The sequence below is a fragment of the Corvus moneduloides genome, chromosome 2 (genome assembly GCF_009650955.1).
Source record: "Corvus moneduloides isolate bCorMon1 chromosome 2, bCorMon1.pri, whole genome shotgun sequence".
Classification (NCBI taxonomy): Eukaryota; Metazoa; Chordata; class Aves; order Passeriformes; family Corvidae; genus Corvus; species Corvus moneduloides.
In genome coordinates this window covers 94,681,366-94,709,030 of record NC_045477.1, presented here as the reverse complement: position 1 = coordinate 94,709,030, position 27,665 = coordinate 94,681,366, and the positions used below count along the sequence as shown (strand labels likewise).

General features: G+C 39.0%; 2 long non-coding RNA genes across 3 annotated transcripts in view; one reads left to right on the top strand and one right to left on the bottom strand.

Annotated features, from left to right (window-relative positions):
* Nucleotides 1-27,665, bottom strand: part of LOC116440092 — a 177,555-nt gene that overhangs the window by 41,670 nt on the left and 108,220 nt on the right. For both annotated transcript variants that reach the window (XR_004238407.1, XR_004238408.1), the window contains 2 exons: nucleotides 23,645-23,817; nucleotides 23,397-23,546 (listed from right to left, as the gene is read on the bottom strand). This is a non-coding gene — a long non-coding RNA (uncharacterized LOC116440092). The remainder of the gene's footprint in view (nucleotides 1-23,396; nucleotides 23,547-23,644; nucleotides 23,818-27,665) is intronic.
* LOC116440093 lies at nucleotides 7,670-15,571 on the top strand. Its single transcript, XR_004238409.1, has 2 exons — nucleotides 7,670-10,105; nucleotides 13,825-15,571. It is a non-coding gene; the product is annotated as an uncharacterized LOC116440093 (long non-coding RNA).

The following is a 27,665-nucleotide window of genomic DNA, read 5'->3' as shown; positions in this document are numbered from 1 at the left end:
CCGTTATTTTATTCTCATTTTATTATAATAGATCTTTTCTTCCACTCCTTACTTGTTTCCTCTTGATCCTCGAGCCTTCTGCATCCTCCTTGCTCTCTTTACAGTAGAAATTGCCGTACAGAATCAGACAATAAGTCTCTGTGGTCTAATATTCAATTTCTCTGAAAGAGCCAGTGTATCAAGTCTCCTCCTTGTCTTTAACAGAGACTGACCTAAAGCCTGAAGCTTGTCATTAGTATCCCTCTTACAAAATAGGTAACTACAAGTATTTTTTACTACTGTATCTTACAGAGTACTTGGCCTCAGTGACACACAAGGACAATTATTACCGTGAGCTAATTATATACTGTGAGTGGAGAGGGGAAATATTTTCTTTTCATGAGTTTCCAAAGATCAGCTTCTTCTTTCAGGCAGTATTTCCTTACCCTCATGTAATGACAGGAGAGCAAGGGTGAAAATTTCTGATTGACCCCTACTATTATTTTGTAAATACTTATCATGTCAGCTGCAATTTTGTTTCTTTCCTTTATTTCTGAAGTCTCCCATTCATTATTTGTTGCTAGCATTTTTATCGCTGTGTAGCCTCATTGGTTTTGCAGTGTCTGAATGCCAAGTCCTGCATAGCAGCCAGCACACCAAGGGGTGAGGGAGCAAGAAGCAGTGCCCTCATCAAGCAGTTGTTCTGGAAACATGGCAGGCACATGTGTGGATGAATGCCTCAAAGTGGGATGTCCTCCAGAGAAGCAGTATCAGTTTTACACCACCTCTGTCGATAGCCCCGGCACAGACACACTGGCGTGCAGTGCTGTTGCCTCTGTGTCCTGTGGTTCCCACCGAGTAGCCTGTGGGTGGCAGGGAGTGACAGGGACTTGGCAAAGCTGCAAGGTCGGTTGGGAATCTCTCCTAGACAGAGGCAGGATGCTGCACAAGCCCCAGGGCCGGTGACCCCAGGGTGAGCTGCCCTCTTGCTCAGGCAAGCAGGTCCTCAGAAAGAGGAGGGAGAGAGCTGCCATGAGCTAACTGCTGGGGGAAGAAGAAGAAGGAGGAGAGTACTGTGTGGTTCATCAGCTGTATGGAGAGGATAGGAGAGGGGAACCTGGTAGTAAATGGAAACAGATGGGCAAGTTCACATGAGAAGAGGTGGAAATGAAAAAAAAATACTATCTTTGGGAGGATGGTGGGGATGAAGGCTGGGAAACTCAGAGAAGGTGAAGAATTCTCCCTCTTCTGATGAAAGACTTGTCTATAATACGAAAAGTCCAGGCTGACTGTTATCAACACCTTGAAGATGCTACATACAAATGAAGTAGAAAGAAAGACAGGTTTAATTTTCCACTAAGGTGATAGTAGATAAATTAATGCTTTTGCAGTGGTTTATGAATATCAGATCTGTTACAGTGCAGATACTGTAACACGCGTATCAAACAACAAGGCCCGTGGAAAAGAAATATCTATGGACCGATTCTTGGTAGATGTTTCAGAGATGTTTATTTCTCCAGCCGCATGGCCGGGGCTCTGCCGAGGAACTGAGGCAAACATGGGACCCGAGGGTCCTTGCCCGTGCAGGGGAACACAAACCAACCAATGGGGAACGAGGCTGACCAAGGGCCAGGGAAACCCCGTGTCTCCCCCCCAGGGCCCCTCTCCTAGGACCACATGGCAGGGGGGGGAAGGCCCCAACATTTCACCCATTTATTTTTAACAAAAAGAGATTTAAAACTTAACTTTGAAAACAACTGGATAAACATGAGATAACAAGGACAGTTTCAAAACAAAACAAGCCACCCTCCTGAATCTTTAAATGTCCAAACAGATTCCCTGGAACATCTTAAGGCTGACAGAAGGGAGACAGGACTCTCCAGGCATGCTTTGTGGGGAAACTGAGGCAGGAGAGGGTTTAATTTCTTCCCTCCCCCTTTTCATCCCCCCCTCAGCATTGCAGAGGAGTTGTAGGGAAAGGGAATTGTATAGGGAAGCCATGGGGTGAAAAACAGATTAGGAATAAACTGGGGATGGGGTAAACTTAGGAAAGGGTTCATAATGGGTATAGGGTAAAAGGAGAAAGTAGGTTGCGGGTAGGGAAGTTGCTGGGATGGATATTGTTTATAATTTTGTGCATAATGGCTGCCTTTGACTGGAATACCTCCAGGCCCAGTAACATTTGCTGCTTGTAAACCCTTCTTTCCTTGCACTATATCAAATTGCACAACTTCCCCATCTCCTACACTTTGCAGGTAATTTTTAGGGTTATTCCTTTTAATGGAAGTTCTATGGATGAATAAATCTTCCCCTGTATTATCTCGTGTTATAAATCCATAGTTGTTTTTGACATTGTACCATTTCACAATTTCTGTGATTTTCATTGCTACAACTTCTCCTATCACGTGCTTGCATGTTTGTTGTGGCTGCTTGTCCCGCATGGCTGCTGCCTCGCTGACTCCAATGTCTCGGCCGGGCCCCTGTGTTGCGGCTGCTCCGTGCCCTCCGAGCGGCGCTGCTCCAGCACGCGTGTCTGGGCTCTGCGCTGCCCCGCATTGCCATCGCCGCTGGCCCCCACCTGCCTGCCGCCCCTCTCAGTCGGGCGTTCACAGGGCTCGCTCCACCACACGCTGCGCGGGGCCGGGCGGGCACCACCGGGTCGTGCCACTCCCGCCGTGCCTCGCTCCACCACCGACACTGCGGCCCACGCTGCTCCTCCCGTGCGTGGGAACGGCCTCGCTGCTGCTCGGAGAGCGCTCGGTGCACATGGCCTGGGTAGCACGGTCCCTGCGCCAGGCTTCCCTTCGCCAGGACACAGCTGACATTGCTCAACAGTCTCGGTAATTAAATAATATGCATGAAAATATTCTTCCATCGGCATATATTTTGACTCAAAAATTAACTGTGTCCAAATGGTATTCCAAAAGTTATTGATAAGAATTAAATCCCAAGAAAGGTAGAAAAAGTTCTTAAACAACCATGCCAGGAAGTGTTTCAGTTCTTTTTGAGCTTGAATTAAGCTAAAATTTACAAATCGTTGTTCAAGAATCATTTTAAGTTTAAGATAAATGTCCATATGCGGCTCTGAGAGCCAAGAGTTTTTCCACGGTTCCTCCATAATTTAGAGAGAATATCCAAACCAAGGCGAGAAGAGAGAGATCTAGAGTGGTTTTTACTCATGAATTTTCTGTCCTTAGGGATCAATGTCTTGCCAGCATTTCTCTACCATTTGTTACAGTGCGGATACTGTAACACGCGTATCAAACAACAAGGCCCTCATGGCCGGGGCTCTGCCAAGGAACTGCTCAATCACGGGACCAAGGGTCCTTCTGCCCGCGCAGGGAACACAAACCAACCAATGGGGAACGAGGCTGAGCAGGGGCAGGGAAACCTCGTGTCTCCCCCCCAGGGCCCCTCTCCCAGGACCACATGGCAGGGGGAGGGCCCCAACACAGATCTCCTTGTTTTGATGGTACTTTCTCACCATATTCACCCCAAACTGAACCACATTCTGCCTTATCCTCAAGAAAGCAACAAGCACTGGGTTACAAGCAATAGAGAATGGTCCAAATGCTGTAACCTCCATAAACATGAGCTACCTCTAAAAAAATTTTAGGAAACTCCAAGTAAACAGTCTACATAAAATTGTGGAAGCAATATCTCTGACTGTTACTGAATGGAGAATCAGTTCCTACAGAATTATTTACTGTAAAAAGTGATACAACACAAATCTTATAAAATTATTCTTAAAATTTAATTTGGCTAGGACAGATCTGTCTATAGACTTATGAAAAAGTGATTAAATTGGTACTAATCCACATTCTTGCTATGTTTTTGTTTATGTGTGTATGGACAATTATTTTGCCACAAAAGTCTCTCCTATTGATTTTTCTTAAATTGTTTTTTTACTAGAACAGTTATCTTTACTGCATAATAGGGTCTGAAAAAGGACTTGAACCAAATTAGTAATGACAATACTAAAATAAAAGCCTATATCATTAATTTGGGCTACCATGGCATGTAGAAAATTTTCTGCAAATTAACCCAAAAGAAAACCTATTCCTGCTCATGTGCAGTCACTATAGGATTGATACTACTGATCCAGAGCCGACGTCCAAGTGATTGAATAATCCGTTCTTCAACGGATTGTCTACCACAAGTTGATTGCTTGTCTTGTAGGTTCTTCTTATCTCTGTATGAGTGGTGAGAAAAAAGACAATATAGCTGGATATGCTGTTGGGGTAATGTTCAAAGAAGAAAATAATGTGTATACATTGCTTTAAATCCTAACCTATTGAGAAACTGCTGAGACCTCTAAGTCTCATGATGATACCTTTGGGAGATGTAGGTATATCAAAAACAGTGCTGCACGTCACAGTAAGTGTCTAGCAGCACGTGACTCAAAGCACTGTGGTGCGAGAATAACACAAGAAATAATTCATGTAGTTGATAATTTCCATTTCCATTTAACAAACAATCTGTTACCCAGATACAATTGCTGCTGTGAAGATTCCATAAGCTTAAATTTGGAATGATACACGAATTTTAGACATGCATTTCAAACAACTAAAGGAACTCACTGGAATACGGAGACATAAATCTATCTGTGTGGAAATCAGGGGGAATACAGTATTAGTCTTAACTGGCACTGTATTTAAACAAAACAAAAATTGTAAAACTTTATACAGATGTAGGCACTCTTACCCAGGATGCAGACAACTAATCAAGTTCCTTGTGATGACAATTTTCTTTTTATTATCATTATTGTCTATTATTTTCATTGTGAAATGCCTTCAGGCCCTGAACTAGAAGCCAGGTTCCATTGCAATGGATATTAAGCATGTAATGAAAAGACAGCCTTCTCCTCCAAAGTGTTCTTGAGTTAAATTTATTGCAGTCAGAAAACAGAAGTGACTGCACATAGCATGGAGATACTAGATCCAGTTTTTAGTTAGGCATCTTGATAACCTAGACCGAGGAACACAGGCTCAGGGAGGACTAGTTACCCTTCCTTTGCAGTAGATTTTGCAAATGCCAAAGAGAAAAAAGCAAAAAGTGAATCTTGAGGGGAAGAAAATGGGCTTAAGAGCAGGTAAAGTTAGTAATGTCATCTGATTTTGCATGTAAACAAGTGGCTCAGGAGCACATACGGGGAAGGTTGTGAGGAGTAACCACTCCAGAGAGAAGGAAGGTTCAAGGTAGAGTTTGGGATTATACTCAGTCTAATACTAACATCCCTGCTGGTGGGTATCTATGCTAATTTGCCTGCCAACTTTGTTATATGTAGAATGCATCTGGTGGAGAAGCACACATCTAGCATGCCTGGATGGCAGCAGGAATTAATTGAGCATAATGTCTTTTGGAAAGTCACAGCATTTTCTTGGAAGGCAACAAGGGAAAACTGATAGTTTTGCTGTGTAACTGAGTTTCATAATGAAACGTTATCTTACAGTGAATCCTTGTTGCCTCATTACTCTTAAACCTTTATTAAAAAAAGCTTTTAAAGTTTATTACTTGTATAATTTGGGGATCTTGCTGCACAATTCCATATGAGTTCTATGTTTGGCCTCTCCTAGATGAGGCTTAGAAGTCAGGAATATGAAAGTTAAAGTTGAATGGACTCTTTTCCCTCCTTTCTGCAAACACCTTGTGTTGCAGTCTAATTATATTGTCTACTACTGTTTCTCTGTTTTGACATTTTACAGATTCTCAATTAAATCCCTTAACCTGTGACATTGATAAGTCCATAAGTCAGAAGTCGTTACAATATGCCGTTCTGTAGTTTGCTTCAAGGTCCAAACATCAGTGAATGCTTGAATAAAACTGCAGAAATATTTTAGGTAAAGTGCTGCAATATTACATAGTCGTAGGAAAAAATCTGTGTCTCAAAAGTTAAAAAAAGGAATTTTCTGCTCAGTGTGAAGGGTAACTTATTTTCAAATGCTAATACGTGGCTTATTTGACAATGGGTAGTTTTAAATTTAGGTATACATGGACCATTTTTAAAATTTAAGTTGTTGGCCTCTTGTATTCAGCTGTATTCAGCTTAGAATAAGAAGTCTCAACAAGTTTTAATCGTGTCTTTCTTTTTTATTAATGATACATCATATCCATTCAAACTTATTGAAATATTAACTGAAAAATTAGATTCAGCAAATCTGGAAGTGAGATAAAGAATGGAGAATTCAGCCCTGTTTCAAAAGATGACGAGCATATTAAAATAACAAGTTATAAAGAAAAGGCATCTACATATTTACAGCAACTGTTCTGTAGTGTCAGTACATTCCCTTCTACTAGATTTCCTTGTGACTTCTGTTGTGAGGCTTTTGACTTATGTACCTCTGACTGATTTACCTTTCACAGGACTGGGCACTCCAGAGCTGTAATGGGCTTCACAGGGAAAATATGTCTGAGTAACAGGAACAAAAATGATAGTACAACAGGCTCCAAGCTTTTCAGACCCTCCAGGAAAATTCTGGGTGAACATATCAGGCAAATTTTTAATGACACTGACACAAATAAAAATTTTGTTTTGACATTTCATGAGTTTAAAAACTCATGTGGGAGCACCTCAGTATATACAGGTGTCCAAGTAATTACAGCCTTACAGGGCTTTTCTAAGTAAGGCTCTGTTCTGTAAGCTGTCTGTTCTGTATATCCTTCAGTAGTGATACCACTGATGGATTTAAAATCCATTCATTCAGGAATTGTTCTCAGGCTACTTCTGTAATGCACCACAGTCGGAAAATTTCCTGGCCTGAGTCCTGTCAACATCACTTGGGGAAGTGAAGGGGACAGGAGAGATGGAAAGAAAGATAAAGCAGTTTTGATAAGAAAGGAAATTCATGATTTATCTCTATATCCATTTCTTCTTTTTTTATTCAAGCAAAATCTGAACATTTTTCTTTGTATTCTGGTGATCAATCTACCGCTCTCATAATTAATTCACAATTAATATAGATTTGTATACACTGTCCTGGTTACTAGCGTAGTAATTCTGCCTTGGTTTTACATTAATTGGTACCACCATTCATTAAATAAGTGAAAATACAACTTTTCTACATTAACAGAAATATTTCTGTATTTGTTCTATAAGACTGTAGAAGACTACCTAACCTAAAAGTATATGTTTCCTCAAAGAAGTTTTTTATTTTATTTTTGTAAATTAATAATGGGTTGATGGACAGATCTTTCTGATGTAAGAAATATTTACCCCTATATAGCACAGGAGCTGATAATAATGATGAATTTTTCAAGTCTGTTTACTGAACTAAGAGGCTTATGCAAAGTGATTAAACCACTGGTCTTACAACATCCTTTTATATGAAATGACCTCAGTGGACAAAATTAAACACTTTTTTTTTTTAGTGTTTTTTCGATGCATTAATTATTTTTTATCAGTCTTTCTTAGTATTCACATTACTGTATTTCCCGGTATTCTCAGTCACGGACACCACTGTGATAGATGGGGGAGAAAATAGAGAACATAATACAGAAACTCATTCTGCAAAAAGCTTTAATATATAGAATTCAGCAGTACAGAAATTCACTCTCCATGAGCTTGAAATCTAGGCATAAGATAGGCAATGGCAGTTGAAGAGGCAGATAACTGAGGAGATATCAGAAACGCTTAATACCAGTCAGTATTGTAGGTAGTGTTTATAAGCAGCTGAGGAGTGACTATAAATTACTGACTGCTCAAGGCAAACAAACTGGTTTCAGTAATAACTGATATTCAAATAGAAAATAAATAGCAAGCAGATGAGCATTTAAAGTCTGTAATCCATAAAGGGTTCAGGTGATCCCATGACAGGCAGCTCAGCTTTGTACAGACAGTCACCCTAATGGACGCCAGCACTCCTGCTGCACCTAATTGAAGTTACCTGGAATCTCTCCAGGCATCCTCAGTCCTGCTCTGTGCCAGTGAAATGTTTGGGCTTTTCCCCACTCCATTTTTCTCTTACTAGAACTGCTCAGTGTGCCCTTTTGCACTAGTATACACTTGCCCCTTATTTATATGTAATACCAACTCCACTCCATACCTACTACACATGCTTCCTTTGACACCAATCTTTATGTACCTCGGGCTTTTAAAAGCTTCCCGCCAGTAAGCTCATATCTCCCAAGCCTTGATGGTACAAAGAGTCTATTATAACTCCTTTCTCTTTTGTGTTTGGTGAACTTGCTTTACTATATGAAGTCCTACCTAAACTACAGGGCTTTTTCACAGGGATTAGATGTTGAACAGTGCATCCCATAAACTATGCAGTGCCTCTTTTTCTAAATTTGAAGAAGAGAGCTCTGTGAAACATTTATAAGGGAACCTTGTATCACAGAAAACTGGAGTTGTATGAGATTTCAGGCAACTCTGAGATTTATGAATGTCTCTGAGAAGTCTGCACGTCAGCATGCAAGGTTCAGGCAAACTTTCAGCAAAGTGTGAGAAGGTTCCCCATTGCCCAGCAGATTTGTATGAAACCCCAGTCCCCAGAGGACTCTCAAGCAACATGCAAATAAGTTTCTCTTGGCCATCCCCAGCAGAGACAGGGTTTCAAGCATGGGGTTTTTTTTGCAGAAGGATAGAAATGGAAATCCTGAGGTACATCCATGCTGCCTAAATTTTGGTACCTGAGAGTTCATGGAGGGAAACAGTCTCTCTTCAATGGTGATCTGAAGCAGTAGCCATTAAAAACACAAACAGTTTAAGGAGACAAATCTCCTGAATATGTAGCTAAATTTGGAAAATGTCTATATGGCATACTGTATATTTCAGACTTCCTTCCCTGTGGAAATAGTGATAAATAAACTGCCTCTTGTTGCTAGTGGAGGTGACATGAAATTTTAAAATACTAGATGGGGAGGTGGCAGATAAGGGGAGAGAGCTGTGAGTTAATTAACTGGCATGTCTAAGAGAACTGTGCCTGGAGGCCACTGCAAGGACTGGCAACTCAGTGTGCAGAGCACTGTACAAGCACTTAGGAAGAAACAGCCATCAGCCCAAAGAATCTGCCATCCAAATAGGCAAGAAAGTTGAGAAGAACAGAGAAATGTGAAAGGGTATACTATTTCTGAGAATTGCTTCAGTTGCCTACTCCCATACTCAGCAAATCCTGAGGAAAAATCTTAAACAACCCTCTCATTCAGCCAGAGCCCTCAGAAGATACTTTTCAGTGCAGTTCTAAAATTTTTTCTACAGACATCGGGCAGCAAATGCTTTTAATGAGAGGATGTTGACTACCTCATGTATGTTTCTAAGTTCCCAGACTACACAGTTATCAGTTAGCCTGGCAGAAACTGTAATTCTGACATCAGTGCTGCCACTGATTACCATTCCATAGGTAGCAAAGAAGCCTAAATTGCCAGTAATAGTTGTAAAAGAGTTAGTGAATAGAGAATAGAAGGCAGGCAGAGATTCAGTGAGGAATTATACAAATTATAAATTGCCAACTTTTATAGTTTTACATATTTCTTTCCTGGTAAAAGTGGGATATTATACAAAACAGGCCAAAATGGGATATACAAAGTGACTTAATCTGTAGTAAAATAGTAGGTGCAAGGAATTAATAGTACAGTAATCAAAATAAAACATTTTAGAAGAAGAAAAAAAAATTAAAAGGCTTTTAGCTTTTGAGAAAGGGAATCCCATTGTATAATTAGATCATGAACTAAGGCCTTTCACCACTGCAAATTCACACTGTGCACTGTTTAAGTGCCACCTCTTGATTCTCCTGCTGCAGCTTCTAATAGCAAACCCTGTCCTGCTTTTCTTTGTGCAAAACCAATCACATCACATCAAATTATACAACTAATTAACACAAACTCCTTAAAAAATTGCATATTATTTTGGCAAGCCAAATTAACGTCAGTCCCCTGAAACCATGTTTAGTAATTCCCACTGACTGTAGTAACGCCTACTACTGAGAGAAGGGCTAATCAACTACAGGCTCTCCTGCTGATGAGCTGAACCAAGTAACCAGATGTTTCTGCCTTCTAGGCTAATGGAAATGTCATGCATGTTTTTCTCTCCACCTAGGTGAAGAACTAATTCCACCCTGGCCATGGTTTAGGTAGCTCTCTCTCTGGTGCTGCTTCTGAGAGGTCCTGCTGGTTAATCCTGAGCAGACAGGTACAGCCTTACCATAGGTGCTCTGGTTTAAGACAGCTAATCCAGCCCATCATGGCAGCTTGCTGCCAAGGCATTCTCACCCAGGATATGGATAGCAAAGAGAAAGTTGATGAGCACCACTGTGGAAAAAAGTATATCTGTCATATTGTGCTGTATGTAAAAGCTGGGCAAAGTATGTTTTTTTGTGTATTGGTAAGAGGTCCCGCTGGTATTAAATTACTTAATGAGATGTCTATTGCAATTAAAAGAGTCATAACAGTTATATTAACATTTTAAAGCTTGCTTATTTCAGGAGTGTCAGTTTACATGAGTCTAAATAGGCGATAATGAACATGATGAAGTATTCCATATTAAAACTGAGTACTGTGTAACTGTCTAGTAAAATCTTAATATTAAACTATACTGTATAACTTACAGGGCTGTATAAAAGCTTCATATTTAGATGTATCCCATCTTGAATCTCAAATAATGGAATTAGAATTAAATATGAATACAAAATAAAAAGAAATGCTTTTATATGTAAACTTAAAAAATATATTTACATGATATATCTATTTTAAAAGCTTACAGTATACTTTGATGGATGATACAGTCATTTTCAGAAACAGCAAGCCATAATTTAAAGACACTGTGTAATTATTTAGCAGCAATATTTTCTAAATTCAGCTGACTTGTGCCTCTCATGCTAGATGCTAGTGCCAGATTGAAAAAACTGTGTCAGTAAGCCCTAGTATTCCAGATGCTTACCTGGTGAAGGAAAAAGATATGTGATACATTTGAAATACTATTTAAGGAGCAAGAGAATTAGGTTTATTCATGCAGATTTAGTTTGAAAAATGCAGTGAACGTATTAATTTCAGGCCCCACCCACAGCAGCTAAGTATATTCTTTATTTTGTTTTTCAATAAATCTTCAGTAGTATATATAGCCTGTAAGCAGAAGTTAGCCTTTTTTATATTTTAAATTTCCTTTACATGCTCATTGCTGTATTAACATCTGTTCTGAAACTCCCACCACCACAGCAAGGAGGCATCAATTAACATCAGTTTGGTACTGACAGATATTCAGTCAAGGAGGAATAAAACTCTACAGCAATTTTTGCCAGCAAAATCTTATCATGTGTGCAAAGATGCAGTCTACTGGTAGCACCAGTTTGATGTTTGAGGGGATGGATCACTGGAAGAATGAGGTTTGCCTCTCATGAAAGGAGACATGCATGAGCCCTTAATTGTAAATTCAAAGATAAGGCCACTGAACTGAGAGTGACCTGGCTCTGGTCCCAGAAAGTTGTGTTTCACTAGATTTAGTTTCTGCTGCAGAGAAACCTAGCAGTGTGAGAGGCAGTCTTTCAGGCAGTTAGATGCACTTTCCAGTGAAATAAATATTGGAAAACTGAAATTTACCCAGGACGCTGTGAGCTACTAGAACAGACTGCAGAATACCTGACACCTGGTCATCCTGTATCACTTAATGTGCAAGGTAGGAGCTACTAAAACAGTGGATCTTTCTGGCTGGATTTCAGGACTGTATCCAAGAAGAGTGGAGTTAAAAAATCCTGCTATTTGATAATGGAAAATATACTGTGCTATGCAAAGATCCATGTCCAAGAAGTGAGAAAACAGCCTTGAACTGTCTTGGCAATGGTACAGTTCTTCCAACAGATTCCTTTGCTTTTGCATGCTTTGTCTTTACAAGCTGGAGCTTCATTGAGTATGGTTGAGAAATCAGTGGAAAAGGAAGAGTGAAAAAAATTCTTAAACAGGAAAGAGAGAGAGAGAGAAATGAAACGAAAGAGCAAGTAGGGCTGGTTTATTTTTCCCTTTTTTTCTCTTTTTTTCTTTTTTCCTTTTTCTTTTCTTTTTTTCTTTTTTCCTTTTTCTCAGGGGGAGATGAAATTTTTGGCTGCAAACTAATTTGAGATTTTATGAGTATGAAAATTTTCAGTAAAAATGTTTTGCTTTCTAAAAGGAACCTGTTGGTCTTCTAGTGAGGAAAAGGTTACTTTTAGAAAGTGTTGTAAATTGACCTGATCAACATCTCCATGACGGAATGAAAAGAATTGAACAAATGTTGCTGAAGTATGAAGAACTTAGATCAAATAATTTCAGGCCAAGAAAAGCTGTCATAATGAGTGAGGGACTTCTGCGGAGGAGCCAATGGTGGCATGAAATACACTGATAGTACTCATCCAGTGGTGAAGACAATTTTTCAGTATAAGAAAAGGATTCAGAGTAAAAATAAAAAGTACATATATATATGTTTGTCCAGACAAAGACAAAGCAGAACAGTGTAATATCAGGCAGTTCACAGGATCACACCAACATAACTTTGGTCCTTGCACTTTTTATTCAGCAAGAGGTCATGGGACCTTATTCATCCTGCTCTGCAGATCTGGATTTTCTGTTAATATAAGGTTGGAGAAAGAGTAACAAAATTTTGTCCTAAACTCATCCGTGAGAACCAGGTTTATCCTGGCACAGCTGTGTTCTGAATAAAGCCTTCAATTACCACAATATGTAACATATTTCCACAGGGCTTTTGGGTAGTCTGGAGAAAAAAATTGGGGATGATCTTTACTGCTGCAGAACTGGGACTGAAATCAGACTTCTGAGCTAATAGGTGTTTGTTTACATGTTACTCTCTTCTCTTTGACCAAGTCTCTATCATTCTGTACTCAGCAGTATCATAAACTTTTCTGTGAGGTTATATGCCTGGGCAGTAAAGATAAATAAGGAACTATTCACAACAGAAGTAATATAGAGGAAGAACAACAGCTGAGAAAAAGAGTTCATGGAGAAAGAGGAGAATGATCTAGGATATCTGTTCCTTCCTGAAATTCTCACAATGTTATCCATCATGCTGAATGTCTTCTAGCATGAAGGAATCCTGTGGCATTCGGGATCACAGGAATGTTCAGTTGTATCACGCTGGAAGCCCATTTGACCACTGGAAGCCAATTTGGTCCACTGTCCTGTGAACAGTGATCAAAGCCACAGCTTCAAAGGAAGATGCAATGAAGTATAAACAAGACGCTTACGGAAATATCCAGCTTTTGGTTCTTCTTCTTTCCTATTCCAGACAAGAAGTGAATGGCTTGTACTTTGCAGCTATGGAATTTCTGCCTCTTTCTACTTTAAAATTGTTTTAGTATCATTGTGTACCTTCTTTTCACATATAAAAAACTTTCCATTTCGTTTCAATAAAATTGAGATAAAATGTAATCTTATTGCATGAATTTCTTCCCATTTTATCAACATTTTGTGATTAACTTTCCATATACATATTCACCTATCTCTGTGGATAAAATGCTCTTTTTGGCAGTGCAGTAGCCTTTGAAAGACTTAGGTGAACAAGTTATAACAATCTATTCAAAGAATTTCATCCCCTTTGCTCTTTGCAATGCAAAAGCTTCAAAGGTCAGTTAGATAGACTTTGCACACTCCAGAGGTGTTCATAATTTAAACTCCTGGATACATTTCTCATGCAGGCATATGAGCAGCTTTTAAGGTATATTTGCTTGACGCCTTAGGTTTTTCTGTGTTTTTGTTGTTTGTAATTAAGAATTATTATTCTTAATAATTTAGCAAGATGACAAAAACTCTAACAGAGAAGGTAGTTGCTCCTGGGTAGAGAAGGGACCATCAGTATCCTGATGGAGGTAGAAAGTATTTTGACAGACTTGAAATGATACGGTAGGGTAATTATTTCTCTTTCTCCAGTTATTCCAAGGTTAACAAGCTGTGTTGAATTCCCACAAGAAGTAAGAAGAATTCTTCTGCTTTGGGCACACACACTCGACTAAACTTTTTGGAGGAAAATATTCCTTCCTTCTGTGCTTGTACTACAGCTGAGAATAAAAAAAGAGGTAATACTCCCCTGACAAAGCCTTCAGACCATCATTCTGTAGAGTTCTTACATGATAGCAAGAATACAAGAAAGTCAAAGTACTAAATACACCTGAATTTAAAGGTTGTTCTCAATTTCAACTGTATGGATTACATTGACTGGAATGTGGTGTTTTCCTTACTGGTCATAAGACCAAATATTGTCCTGACTTGCGCCCCTCTGGAATGCTGAATTTTGTTTTGCAGACTGGGATCATATTTCTTAGGGATTTGCAAGTTGTTTAAAAGGAAAAATTTGTAATCTGACAGTGATCACCAATTTATTTAATGTTTGGGTCTTGAGAAAGAGCTATATTCACTCCTTTCAGTTTGGCAGATGTTTCAAGTGTGAACAAGGGCATAAATGAAAAGCCATGGAAGAAGTCAGATTTTCTATGGGGCTGTGTACCGTAAAAATAATAACAAAGGGAAATGGAAAGCCACTAAAATAAAAGACTGTGATCCAGTTTATGTCCACACATGGTAAGGCATTATCAAAAAGTTATTTCTCCCAGTTAATCATTAAATGTACTCCTACACTCTTAAAAACTCATGTGAGGAACACTTTTCGGACAGAAAAGAAAAGTACACACAATGGATATGTAGTACGAAGCATGTAAACCAACAAAATAACAGCTCTCTGTTCTGTATAGCTCTATATTCTTTTACAGCTAGGTTGTTTCATTAATAATTCCAGAGCATTAGAATGTATTGTGTTATTCTGTAAAGCTTGTTGTACAGAAACAATTCAATAAATGAAAAGTCTGAATTCTAAGTATTATTATTATTTTTGTTCAGATGTGCTTTGTGCTGCAAAATTCTTTTGATTGCTTCAGACCTACAACAATCCCCTGTTGTTTATCATAAATAACAAGTTGTTTTATTTCTCTGGGCTTGCAAGTTTCATTTTCTTCTGTTGCTATAATTTCTATTCATATTTAACATGAACACATTTTCCTACAGAAGTAGTCTTGTTTCTAACTGTACCTTGTGATTTTTTTGGCTGTGAAAAGCATTCTAGTTGATGAGAAAAGGGTGAAAATCATTCCACCCCCTCACCAGAGTGAACTGAACTTTCTAAGGATATATTTTTGCCCCTTTTTGAAAGGGAATAGGTAATGCTTTCACTTCTGACTGCCCACTTGCTAGACATTTTTTATACTGAATTCAGAAACAAGTTAGTGGTGGTGCCATTAATTTTATTTCTGATAGAACTCTTATTGTGTCAGCTTGATCCTGCACTGTCACAAAAGAATATAGACTTTGTATAAAAAGCACTATTTAAAACACCAAAGTTGGTGCTGATTTTACCAGTATCACCAGCTCTGCAAAATCTTTGAAAACTCTGCAGTCTTTCTTTTGAACTGAATTTCTCTATGATGGGTGAGGAGAGGGAATTATGGCCTCAATGATAAATTATAATATTTTTAACTCTCTTTCTTCCCTACTGAAAACTTTGCATCTTTTCCATACTGAAGGTTTTTAATTGTGGTCTTTTAGTCCCTTCTTTTTCACAATGAGAGTCCTGTAGAGCCTGTAGTCAAGGATTCACTGGTTTTGTGAAATCAAACAGACTGGATCACGCTGGTCATCTGTCCCCTCTGCCATTCTGCACTAACACAAGAGAGTACATGTGATTTACTTCAATGAACTCTGACTCCCACAGTTTCCCAGTGTCCCCCCCTGCAATCCTTAACAAAGATGTGATCAATCATTTCGGTCTTCATTCAACTGGGAAAAGTGTGCTAAGAGGTACTATAAGATGTCCAGAGTTTGTCTTTCTGTCTAACAGACTGATAAATCTGTATAACCAATTTATACAGTTTTTCTAACTGTACAGGAAAATGAGGTACAGCTAATAGCATGTCTCTGATAAGAGTCTATTGACATTGTAACTGCTGAAGATCTGTTTTAAACCAGCAGAATCTAGATATGCTGGGGGCAGGGGAGCTGAAGTGTTACATCTGCCATTTCTTGTGTGGGAATCCCTCTTCCACAACCACAGGGAAAGCCTGCACAGTCAGTGAGGGTGAATTCACAGGCTATATCTTTATTTTGCCAACTCTGCAATGCATGTCTAAGATGCATCCTTCTCGCAGTTCCCATCACTTACCTACAACTCAACTTTTATCTGGAGAACTGCATTTTTTTTCCTTTCAAGCACTGACTGCTGCTACTGCTGTTGTTTCGTGCTTGTATATGTTGAAAATAAAACATCAGTAACGATTTTCCAGACTCATGGAATCATTGCCTCTAGTCCTTCTAGTGTTTCCTTTCCCCATCACATTATGTTTCTCATCTTGACTTATCAGTACTTCATGATGTTTTTTCTGTCAGAGTCTCTGGCAGATATCTGTCCTCTACTAGTAAAAGTTCAGATGGGATATCAGTGGCATCCTCCTCCTGTGGGAGATCCCCCTCACCAACAATTCTAAAAGCCACTTCATTTCTTCTTTCAAATCTTTAAATCTCTCCACCTGATTGCTTGGGAGCTAAGGAGAGATTTGTCCTCCCTAGGTAGGTGTCTTTACCTGAACTAGCTTTCAGTTTTCTTCAGTGGAAAACAATACACCTTTTATGGTGTAACTCATCTGACTTATTTCAGGTATGTACTGTGGACTGAGATGAATCTCACCTTACAAGTGATTATTCCTTCTTGCTGACTATCAGGGAGATGTATGGTCCCAGTTCAGATGCAGATGATTTTACAGCTATTCCAACCAGCCTACGAGTTATCTAATGATGGGTGGATATAAGCTAAATGTATACTCTCTGTATACCTGTGAACTGAAGCACTCAAATTTAGGTGCTTACAGTGTAAGTGTCTACACTTGACGTAGAATCTCCATTACATCAATGGAGTTCTACCTAGTACAGGTGATGGAGCATGGAGAACAATTCAGCTGAGCTGGATCCAAACCCTTCCCCAAGACTGTGGTCTATTTAGAAAACTCTATCCATCTAACTAGTATGAAACTATGCTTTGTTTCATATTGCAGCCAGTGAACCTGCAATTATTACCTCAGTTTACTCTAATATTGGATCATCAAAGTCAGTTAATGGAACTACTTCTACTAAATATTCATTTATTAATTTTTGGCCTTGATGAAATATTTACAGTATAAAAATATTAAAATATGATCTTTAATGCATACAGAGTACTTTTAGGGACTCATAAGGGCAAATGCAACACTGTTTTGGAACACTGCAAACCATGACATGTCTTCCTGTGAGTAGCATCCCAGAGAGATGTTATCAACTTGAGTTTGGAACTAACTTGTTCTGTAAGAAAGAAAAAATGTTCATTAAACTGAATGGTGCACCACTTTCACTCTCGTGTGAAGTTAAAGAAACAAACTTTCCCCTAAGAACAGCATATTAAATCCTAATGCTAGTTAATCCAACTTCCCGTGTTGCACACAAAAGAAATGTTATTGCCACCCACACTTCTGCACACTATCTATAAAGGATCTCCTCTCTTAAAACAAGAGACATTCTTATCCTCTTTTTCTTGATTCCCCTGCTTACATCTGGCATGAACTCCCATAATTTCCAGGATTTAAATCAACAGTCTAATGACAACAAAAGAAGAACCATTTAGAGAGAAATATATCAAGTATCTTTTCCTTTAGACAAAGCAGATCTTGAAATGAACTCTTGAAGAAGTTATACCCTTTTTCTTTTACCATATGCAATAAATTCATAGCTTCATATTCACCTATTTTTCCCAAACAAGCATAATACCCAACCATGAGCTTGAAAACTACAGTGCGTATTCTTTTCCTAAACTTTTCCAGCTTCTTTAAGTGGACCATATTTTTTTCCTGTCCTGTTAGATTTCAGGGTCCACCATTGACAATCCCTTGAGAAAAGGTTGGGTATTTTTGTCCCCAGACTCCTCTGTTTCAGTCTTTGTAGGAGGAGCTTTCATGTCAGAAAACTCATCTTGTTTAAAGCAGAAGGCAGCCCCTTGGCAATGTAATCTCTTTGTCTTCTTTGGTGCATGTGGGAATGCACTGCCTGTGGAGCAGAGTGTACCTGTGTGCTTAGCAGTCAGCCTCTGCTTTATCTGCGGTTGTACTGTTGTTCTGGAGTAGCAAAAGAGAAGGAGTTCTAAAAGTTATCACAATACCTTGACAATGGGTCTTTTGTAACCCAAAAAGTAGCATGTACACACCAGAGGATAGTAGGGATACTGTGTGCTTTATTACAGCTGCTGAGACTTACTCTGCCTGTAAGAATTTTGCTGGTTTTAGCAGCCATCCAGAATTATATAATTCCTCAGAAATGTGAGGTTAAGAATAGACAAATAGAAAAACAGGGTAGTAGGTTACAAAGAGAGTATGTTTAGAGTTTGACTCTAGCTGACATTATGCATCCTTGCTCTTTTACCACATATTGCTCATGAGGACTGACTAATATTTCAGGTACATACGGTAGACATCACACAAAACTTCTACACGTGTAGACATATGCACACACTACCCCCTCACCCCCACTCCACTCACACAGACACATACAAAGGTAATACCACAATTGTTCATATCTTATAACAATCATAAATGGAAATCTGCATAACACAAAAAGACATGTGCCCATATTAGTGGATAGTTGCGGCTAGCTTTACTTGGATATTTTCAACGTGCTCTGAACTGTGAGATATCAGGCATGATCTGCTTTACTTTGGGCCTCTTTTAGTTCCAATGAAATCAATGGCAAAATTCCTACTAAATTAGGTGATGCGTGTTCATAGGAAGAGGACGTTGCATAACCACATATATATATATATATACATTTTACATTGTAAAATGTCACTTAAATATTCCGTACTTATCACTTGAAGCAATTTTCTTCACAAATCAGAAGAAATTCCTCCTCATAAGTTAAAAATAAAATTGGTGTGAATTGTAATTTTCTGAAGACAAAATAAGAAGTTAAAAAGCACTGCCCTTACAGTGGTGTACGTGTGCATGCCTGTATATGAATGTGTGCGCATGTTTGGTCATATTTTTAAAAGAAATTTACTTTTATGCCTCCCTTATCTCAGCAGACTGTCCAGCATGGGGTGAAAACGTTGTCATATGCACATTAAGACATGTATCCAACTGGCCAGTGTCTTCTCATTTGCTACAGATTTTATAACTTTAGCTCCACATATTTCAAATTTGTCAAAAGCTGAAAACCAAGGAACAAGAACCATGCACAGGAGAAAATCTCCTTTCATCACACTGGAATTATTTTTCTCTCCCAGGTGCTCAAGCCTGGGCTTTCTCTTAGTCTAATTGATAACTGTTGGGCTCCTCCCCTTAACCCGCTGACTTTTGTGCGTTCCCTTCCTGGGTGACTACTGTTTCACTGTTCTACCTCATTCACTTATGGTTGACCTGGAGCTCCTGGGTTAAGCTTCCCCGCTGGTATTCAACCTTGGACCTTATTATTGTTCTACTCATCTGACCTCTGATACACTAAAGTCTAACAAGGTGATCTGAAAAAAATCACTCATTTTTTTTCTGTGTGGTTTCATGGCTTGTCTTTTTACTGCTCTTGGCTGATGTTCTTTTCTCCACTTCAGACCACCAAGTGCTCTGCTTTAGTTTGTCAATTTATAGTGCTGTCATGGTTTCAAATGCTGTGACCATTGTGTAGAATATACTCTCCTGACCTCCGAAGCAACTTTCTGTATTTCAATTGTTAACTCATTAGGGTTTGGAAGAACAGCTGAAAAGGGAATGGCCTTTTTCCCACAATTGCTTCCAATGAGATGCTTGAAGAGTCATCACAGTCCAGGATTAAGAGAAATCAAGAGGATGCTGCAAGAAATTAGCTCTGGTTATTTTGCATTTTTGCCTAAAGGAAACAAACTAAACCCCTCAGTGTCCAAAAATACTGATGATGTCATCATCAGTTTACCACTAAGATGCAAGAGGAAGCATATCAATAAAGCTAATAATGAAAAGACGATCTTCTAGTTTGGATAATTCAAGTACTTTGCCATAGTATTCCAAAATAAAGACAAAATATGCTCTTTAAACATAATTTTTATATTTTACTACTTTCACTGTCCTCATGCAATCCTTTGTTTGCACTGGTCCTTTGTTTAGGTCCTGGACCTTGAACTGGCTTTCCCCAATCAAATTTTTCTAATAAATAGTGTTTTAACTCTCTCCCTTTCAAAATACCTTGTGAAGAATAATAAAGAAATGAATGGACAACACCAGCAGATTTTATTCTGAAGTCAGCTCCCTATCAAGACAACAATAGTGCAGTCATAGCCATATTTATTACAACAACCTCCCCGTCCCCCCCCCCCACCAATGTCTTCCCTTCTTTCTTTTCACTTAAGTGGGAAAATCATCTCACTCACTGAGAAAATAGAGAGGTGATGCTGTCTTTTATAGACAGTCTTATAGCATTAGCAAAAAGTTAATTATTTTCATACTCTGAATTTTCAGATTGATGCACATTTTTTTCTGAAGTTTCTCTTATGCACCAGTTTCTAAACAGCAAAAATAGCATATGGTTTTGTCATTTAAAATAATTTAGCATAGTTTAGTACTTAGCAGTTCTAAACGTGTAATGTCTGGTTACATGTGCACAATTTACAAAAAAGAAAAAAACTTTATCTTTCATCCAGCATCACAGATATTTACATCAACCACAGATTTTGATTTCAACAGAAAGAAAGAATAACTTTTAGCACCTCATGGGAACTGTGCTGGGCCTTTAACAACATCCTTAATTTTGAGAGACTATTTGGTACAACGTTCTCCTTGGTAGCACTGATCATGGCTGCACAGTTTTCTGATAACATGAAATACTTGAATGCATCCTTCATTTTTTGTGTCAGAGAATCATAATAACAAAAGCTTGCATTTTTGAAGGTCTCATCATCCAGTGTTTCAGACTACTTTGCGAACACTAATTTAAACTTCACAGTTTCCCAGAGGACAAAGCTGACTTGGGTGTATCTCTACTGATTTCAGTTAGCATGATACAGAAATGACACATTTCCTCTGGATACTATAATAACTTTTTATAGGTGGATAAATTGAGGTGTTGGCTCACAAGTGTCCTATCCAAAAAATATAGACTGAGTCAGTAAGACAATGGAATTGGTACTTCATATCTGGTTTTCAGTCCTCTAAATCACTTGCTAGTTCTTTCATCATGCTTGATGATTTAACATTTAACGGTTTTTCTCAGTTTAAGTCCACCTGTTTCAAAAGACACCCTTGTAAATTGTGTCTCTAAACAATATTAGCATAGGTTTTAAATAATTAAAGCAACAGAAATTAGAGATTATTTTACCAGAATTAAAATGATAGGATAAAGTGGAAGGAATATAATCATTATAGAGTTGATGCTGCCTAAAAACTGTGAACACATTTGATTGCCTGTGTCAGACATCATTAGACTATTTGCTTTAATAAAACAGTAAAGCCAATACTATACAGCAGCTTAAATCAATTTCCCTAGAATGATATTACAGCTGTCAGATCTTCCAAAGTTCTAGATTATTTCTTTTCTGAAAAGGTAAGAAGCCTTCAAGCCTTACCATTCCATTTAAATATATATATATTTGCATGGATGCTAAAAGGATATTGGAAAGCAATTTGTGTTAGTGTTTGTACAAGCAATTAAAAAAAAAAAAAAAGAGCTGGCTGATTGTGTTGCTGTGCTTCTTCTGCATCATTGTTTTTAACAGATGGTTTGCTATTACAACTGCCTTTACTTCAACAGGACTTTATAACCTTGCAAGTCTGGCTTTTGTTTGTTTTCTTTTCTTTTTTTCTTGATGTTGTGGTGCACCATTCACATTTTAAAAGTTTATGTGGGTTACTTTGTTGGTGCTTTGAATTTCAGTTAATTCTGGTCTCTTATGGTATTGGGATAGTAAATCTGTGCTTGATCTGGACGAAATGTATTTTGATTGTAAATAGAAGGTCTTCTTTTATGAGGATGTTCACTTTACAGCTTGAGCAGTGTAATTTTTATACAGGTCTCAGCAATCAATAAAAAAGCCACAGGAGGAATGATTTATCTTGTTGGTTACAGAGACTGTCACCGAGAGAAATTGTAAAAGATCAATTTACACAACCTGGTGTGAGAACGTTATTGATATAACACGGCTGATCAGTTTCTGGTAGTCTATGGGCAGATGGAGAGAGAGCCCTGCCCTCAGATAGGGCCACTCACCAAGATCTTAATAGACTCGCTGGTCCATAAAATGGACATGAAGCCAATGAAGGGCGAGATTCTGCGTGCTCATGGTACACTGACTGGCCTGCAGGAAAATGGATTGGCTCAGCTCCGATTAGTTAGTTAAGCAGTGTCATGAATCCTCCTTTTTTTTTTTTGTTGCTTTTTTCTTCTTCTTCTTCCCCCCTGCTCCCCCTCCTACTGTGAGAACTGTTCACTTGGAAGCTCACTGCCTTAATTACAAAGGGCCCTTTTAACTACAGGTCACAGGAGTTGGCTCACTTGACAGGAAATAAGGAAACAAGCTACCTTCCTGGAAAAAAAAAAAAAGAAAATCAAACTTCCACTCCTCAAATTAGTTAAATGAAGCTTATCAGCACTTGTTGGTTGATCCTTTGACAGTCTGTTAATTGCAGCTGGTACATTAAGTTATGTTATAACCAGCAGGACATATGATTAAAAAATAAATAAATCTACAGACATGCCACATGGCATTGTTGGTGAAGAAAACAAAGTAACAAAAATGTTGATATTTGCTGTAAATATCACAGAACAAAAGGTATTTATAGACTATTTTCTTTGTTACTCTGTAGAATTAAATTGCGTGTTAACTGAAGGAGTTCTTTTGGATCAGAAAAGGACTTCTCTATGCAGTGCGATTAGAAAGGTTCTCATTGCATCTTAATAAAATCCAACATTGGCTGCTCTGTCAACATAAGCAGTCTGTACCTATGGATGTTATACATACAGCTTTTAACATACTTCTCCTGACATATACTCTCCATTATATTCTTTTATTTACAGACAATAATTTCTTACTGTTATTACTGGAGGGAAAGAACAGAACATTAGCAGCATTAAGAAACCCCACGGCAGTTGTTTCTCCTTCATAGGAAGTGACTTTACTGTATAACTGCTAGCAAAAATAAAGGATCCAGAGGCACATCAAGGGGAAAAAACTGTTTTCATGCGTTTAACCTGTTAATTATAGTAATCTACACTATAGTATAAGTATTGTAACCTGGAATGGGAAATGGGTGTTTGAAAGAATGAGCTGACTAAGACAAAAATGATTAAATCCACACTTTGAATGGACCATTTTCATATGTAATTTGAACTACACATTCTTAAGTTGTTTCATTTTCGCATTTCTATACTCATTGGCACGTATCAAAGTGAAAGACTAGCTGAAATTAATGTTTTCTTACTTTCATCTGCCAGAGTATTTTAAACACCTCTCAAAGACTGAAAGATGTGTTCTTCCGGACCCATAATGTGTGCCTTAAGATGTGTTTTTTGCTTAATATGAAGTAATACTTTGAAATCCTAGGCATCCCAACAATATTGCTTCTTTTTATCTACGGAAGGACACATAAAAAGGCAAGGTTACTTTCATACCACTGAATATTCAAAGTCCCTATTAGTTATCCTTGTCTTTTAATATGATTGAACTCACCAACAGGCTGCTGTGTCCATGATATGTCCTGAGCACAGACAAATGTGTCACATCCCCCATCCCCTCTGTGGGGCGGAGAGGGGCCCTTTGCTGCAGTTTCTTCATATTTCAAAGTCAGATTCTTTGTCCTGAAAATGGATGGGGTTCAAGTGCAGTCCTCTTCCTATGCCTTCCTGTACTCAGATCAGAAAAAAAATAAAGCAATTATGACCAGAGTGAAGAAATAGAGCTTGTGAGTCCATGGGGGAGGAGCAGGTGGGGCAAGACAGTGGTGATGGCTGGATGCGGATGATAGCTAGAAGCCAGGGGCAGTGGAGAAAGAAGGACAGGAAGGAATGTGGAGAGCTTAGTATGTTCTTCACATGCTGAAATGACTTGATATTATTCTACAGCCACGTGTGCTAGTAACACCTGAAGGCACACAAACTTCTGGAGTGGATGGTGGCCTGGTTGAGCTGTGGGTCTTCTTCCTTTCCAGCCACAGAGAGAAGCAGCTCCCATTTCTGTGGATACCTAATGAGGTGCAAGGATGACCACGACAGTGCAAGTGCCTGTTGCCCTGTCTTATTCATCCTTGACCGTGTTCTAAGCCAAATTTGGTCACAAATAGCTGTTTATACCATGTTTTCAAGTGGTGGGTGGGAAGAAAAAGAATTGCTTTTCTCTGCAGCTACCAGGTCGCTCACTGCCTCAGGCAGTCTGAAATCATTAGCCAGCCATATTCCTCCCCTGCTCTTCTCATAAGGAAGTTGGGCTCTTCCCAGAACTCAAACAAATGCTGCCCCTCTGTCTGACACACGGATGTTGCCTTAGCAAGCCTGGACATGCTGCCACCAAGCTGTCCAAGTAAAATGGTCATCTCCCTTTCTGCTGTGAGTCCTTTTTTTATTTCCCTTCCCTGCATTCAGGGCTGCTACTAAATGTACATCATGGTCCCTGACTCAAGCTCTGACAATTCCAGTGACTATCCCTCAAATTAGTAGCTCCTTGAAATGCAGAAAAACATATTGAGGAAGTCCTTCACCAGGATTTTTCCTGATTCACTGTAAGGGCAGCTGGTAACAACACCCTGTCGTTAAAGCCTTTCTATTATAGAAAATCCCTGTGACCTTTTATTTTGAGAATCTCTCACATTTCTGTTGTTTGTAGAAGGTGTTTGGTATTCAGCAGAGGAAATCCCTTTGGGTCACAGAAGTCTCTTCTCTTTGTCCCATAAAATTCCATTTAGGATGCAAAGTGAAAAAAATTGTCATTACCCTTCTCTTATTTTTATCTCTTGGGAAAACATTAGTAGACTCCAGGCTGCAGGCCAAGCTCACACTGACACTGCCAACACCAAGAGACACAGATTGAACCAGCTGAAGACAAGAAAATGGAAAGGCAGGGGAAGAAGAGGTTAAGTCTGTGGTCTTACATTATATAAAATTCCAAACTGAGCAGTTTCCATCCCAAACCATCCCTAAAATACTTGGCTTAAGGGGTAACAGAACAGGCTTCTCGACACTATAGACTCAAGATGTTTTCCTCATTCACACACACCCACAAACACACACACACAAACACACACAAAAACATCTTTCCTCAGCTAATGTGCATGTGTACAGTTAAAAGTTCTCAACAATCCTAGCAATAGCATCCTGCACTGCAATGCAGCAGGTTCAAGATCCATGTGTAACTTCCGATGCCAGAAATAAGAAGGAGTGTAAAATAATTCCCAGCAGAGTTATCTTTAAATTAACTTTCCTGTGGCTGCAAGAGCTAGTACTTGAGAGTTAAGAAACGCCTCTGAACCCTTATTTAGACTCTTTTACATGAATGTGTTCTGGTGCAAATGTGTGTTACATATGATCACACTACATTTTCCAACTGATCCTGTTTAAATCAGTATTCAGGGTGGGCTGTTCAGAGGGTAGGAGAAGGTTAGCACATACAACCAAAAGGCTGATATTGTAGTCTGTCTTGGGGTGACCTTATGATGTGTATCCCATATGCTTGATGCTTGATTTTACAGTCCAAGTAACTACTTCACCTGGCAGTTTGTGAACCTGGAATCTCATATGTTCTTATGCTCAGAAATAGTGTGTGCTATCCACTAAACTCAATCTTAGGTCACGTATGTCATTCCTTTGTTAAAAAATTACAGGATTTAAGCATTTTCAAGAACTACCTAGAGCCCATGACAGCCACAGAATCCATGTCATTAGTGTAGATTGTGAATTCAGTCACTGAAGGTGTTGCGCACTCCAAATATTTTACTTCTTATGCAGAAAGATCTTGCTCAAGACTTTGCAGAATAATGTTCTTTGCCCTGGAATGAAAACCTTGATTTTGCTTTTCATCACTTAGCATAGACATATACTGATCACTGTGCTCAGGTGTGGATTTTGCCCAGGACTCACAATCATCAGATTCTGAGACGAACCCCCAGCTCCACACATATACATGTATCAAGGGAACCATACTCATCTTCAACCAAAACTTTTCATAACTAGAGTTGAGTGAAAAATAAATTTCTAGTTTAGAGGCATTTCAGACTTTAGTTTTAAAACAATTCAGAGATAAACCATATTTTGCTTTCAGAATTTGTCCTGATATCAGAATTCTGAGATTTTTTTTAACTTTCCCTTGGGTTTCTGAAATGAAATATGCTCCCAGGAACTTGGCAGCTTATGGGTACAGTTGACATTGTTCTTGCTAGCTTCCCTTCAACTCACTCCAGAAGAGCAGCAGTTCAAAGACTCATGCACAAAGCTTAAAGTGTTTTTAACCTAATGTAGAAATCTTTACTGGTGTGATATAAAGGGTCCTAATATCTATATTTGATAAAACAGACTAGCTTCTTCAGACCTTTGTTATGGTAGCTTTCTAGTGAGGCTACTGGTAGGACAGAAATGTGAACCAAATTCCTAATGGCTAAATGCACGTAAGAGTTCCAGCTAACGTGGTCTTCTGCAGCATGGGGAGGCACCGAGCACTGTGCCAAGCCTTGTGGGAACATGCCTCCTCCAACTTGCTATTTGCTTTCAGCAGGGAAAGGGCTAAGAATGTGCTGCAAATCCCCAGCCACGCCGACGCTCGGCAGCACGTGTCACACACTCGGCAGCGCTGCGTTAAGCAGACAAACCGGGGCTCTGATGATTACCCCGCTTCCTACCACCAATTAAAGAGACATACAGCTGCAGACACTGGCACCAGGGCAGAGGCTCAGAAGCAGCCCTGCTCGGAGGGTCGTTCAGCCTCTCTGCGGATATAAAGAGGGCAGAAATCAATTTTATAATTGCAGTGGATGCCATGAGATCTGTATCACCACTCTTTTGGAAATGAAATGCAGGTAATGAAACCAGCTGAAATGAAGATATTACCAACTTGTGACACTTATTCATAACACACACATGAATAGAAATGTCTCAGGTGGAACTTAGGACAACTGTCAGTAACTGATATTCAAATCATCTGGTCTCTTTCTTTCCCCAAACAATTTATTTTGTTATGGCAAATGCAGTTGTCAAAGTGAATTTGCATTCTGATGTAGTGTGTGCACCTGTGTTTGTGTGTTGCTTTGTTTTATGGCATGGCTGGTGAGTTTGAGTGAGATTTACCCAACTGAAGGTAAACTTGTTTAAGGTGTTTAACTTAGGACAAAGTGCATTATGCCTCAAAATTTTCTTCTCCCTTCCATCCAGGAGCCACAGTTAGTGAGACATAGAAGGCTGCATCTGTGTTACCTCAAGAAGCAGAGCAGTAGTATCCACCTGGGTGCTCTCTAAAGGCTTTTATTTCACCAGTATCACAAACAATGATGGCATGTAGTCTTGGTGCTGGTGATGTAACTCCTGGCAGTAGTTCTGCTGCTAATGCAGAGAACTTATGGCATTTTTGTCCCCATGTTTGCTTGCTTCCGGCTTATGTGTATTTTCTTTTGAAGCTAACTTATGTTTAAACAACTTTTATTCAGAGAACTTGTTTTGACACCAACATTTATGCCTCTGTGATCAAAATGTTCTAACCTAGAAAATGTAGG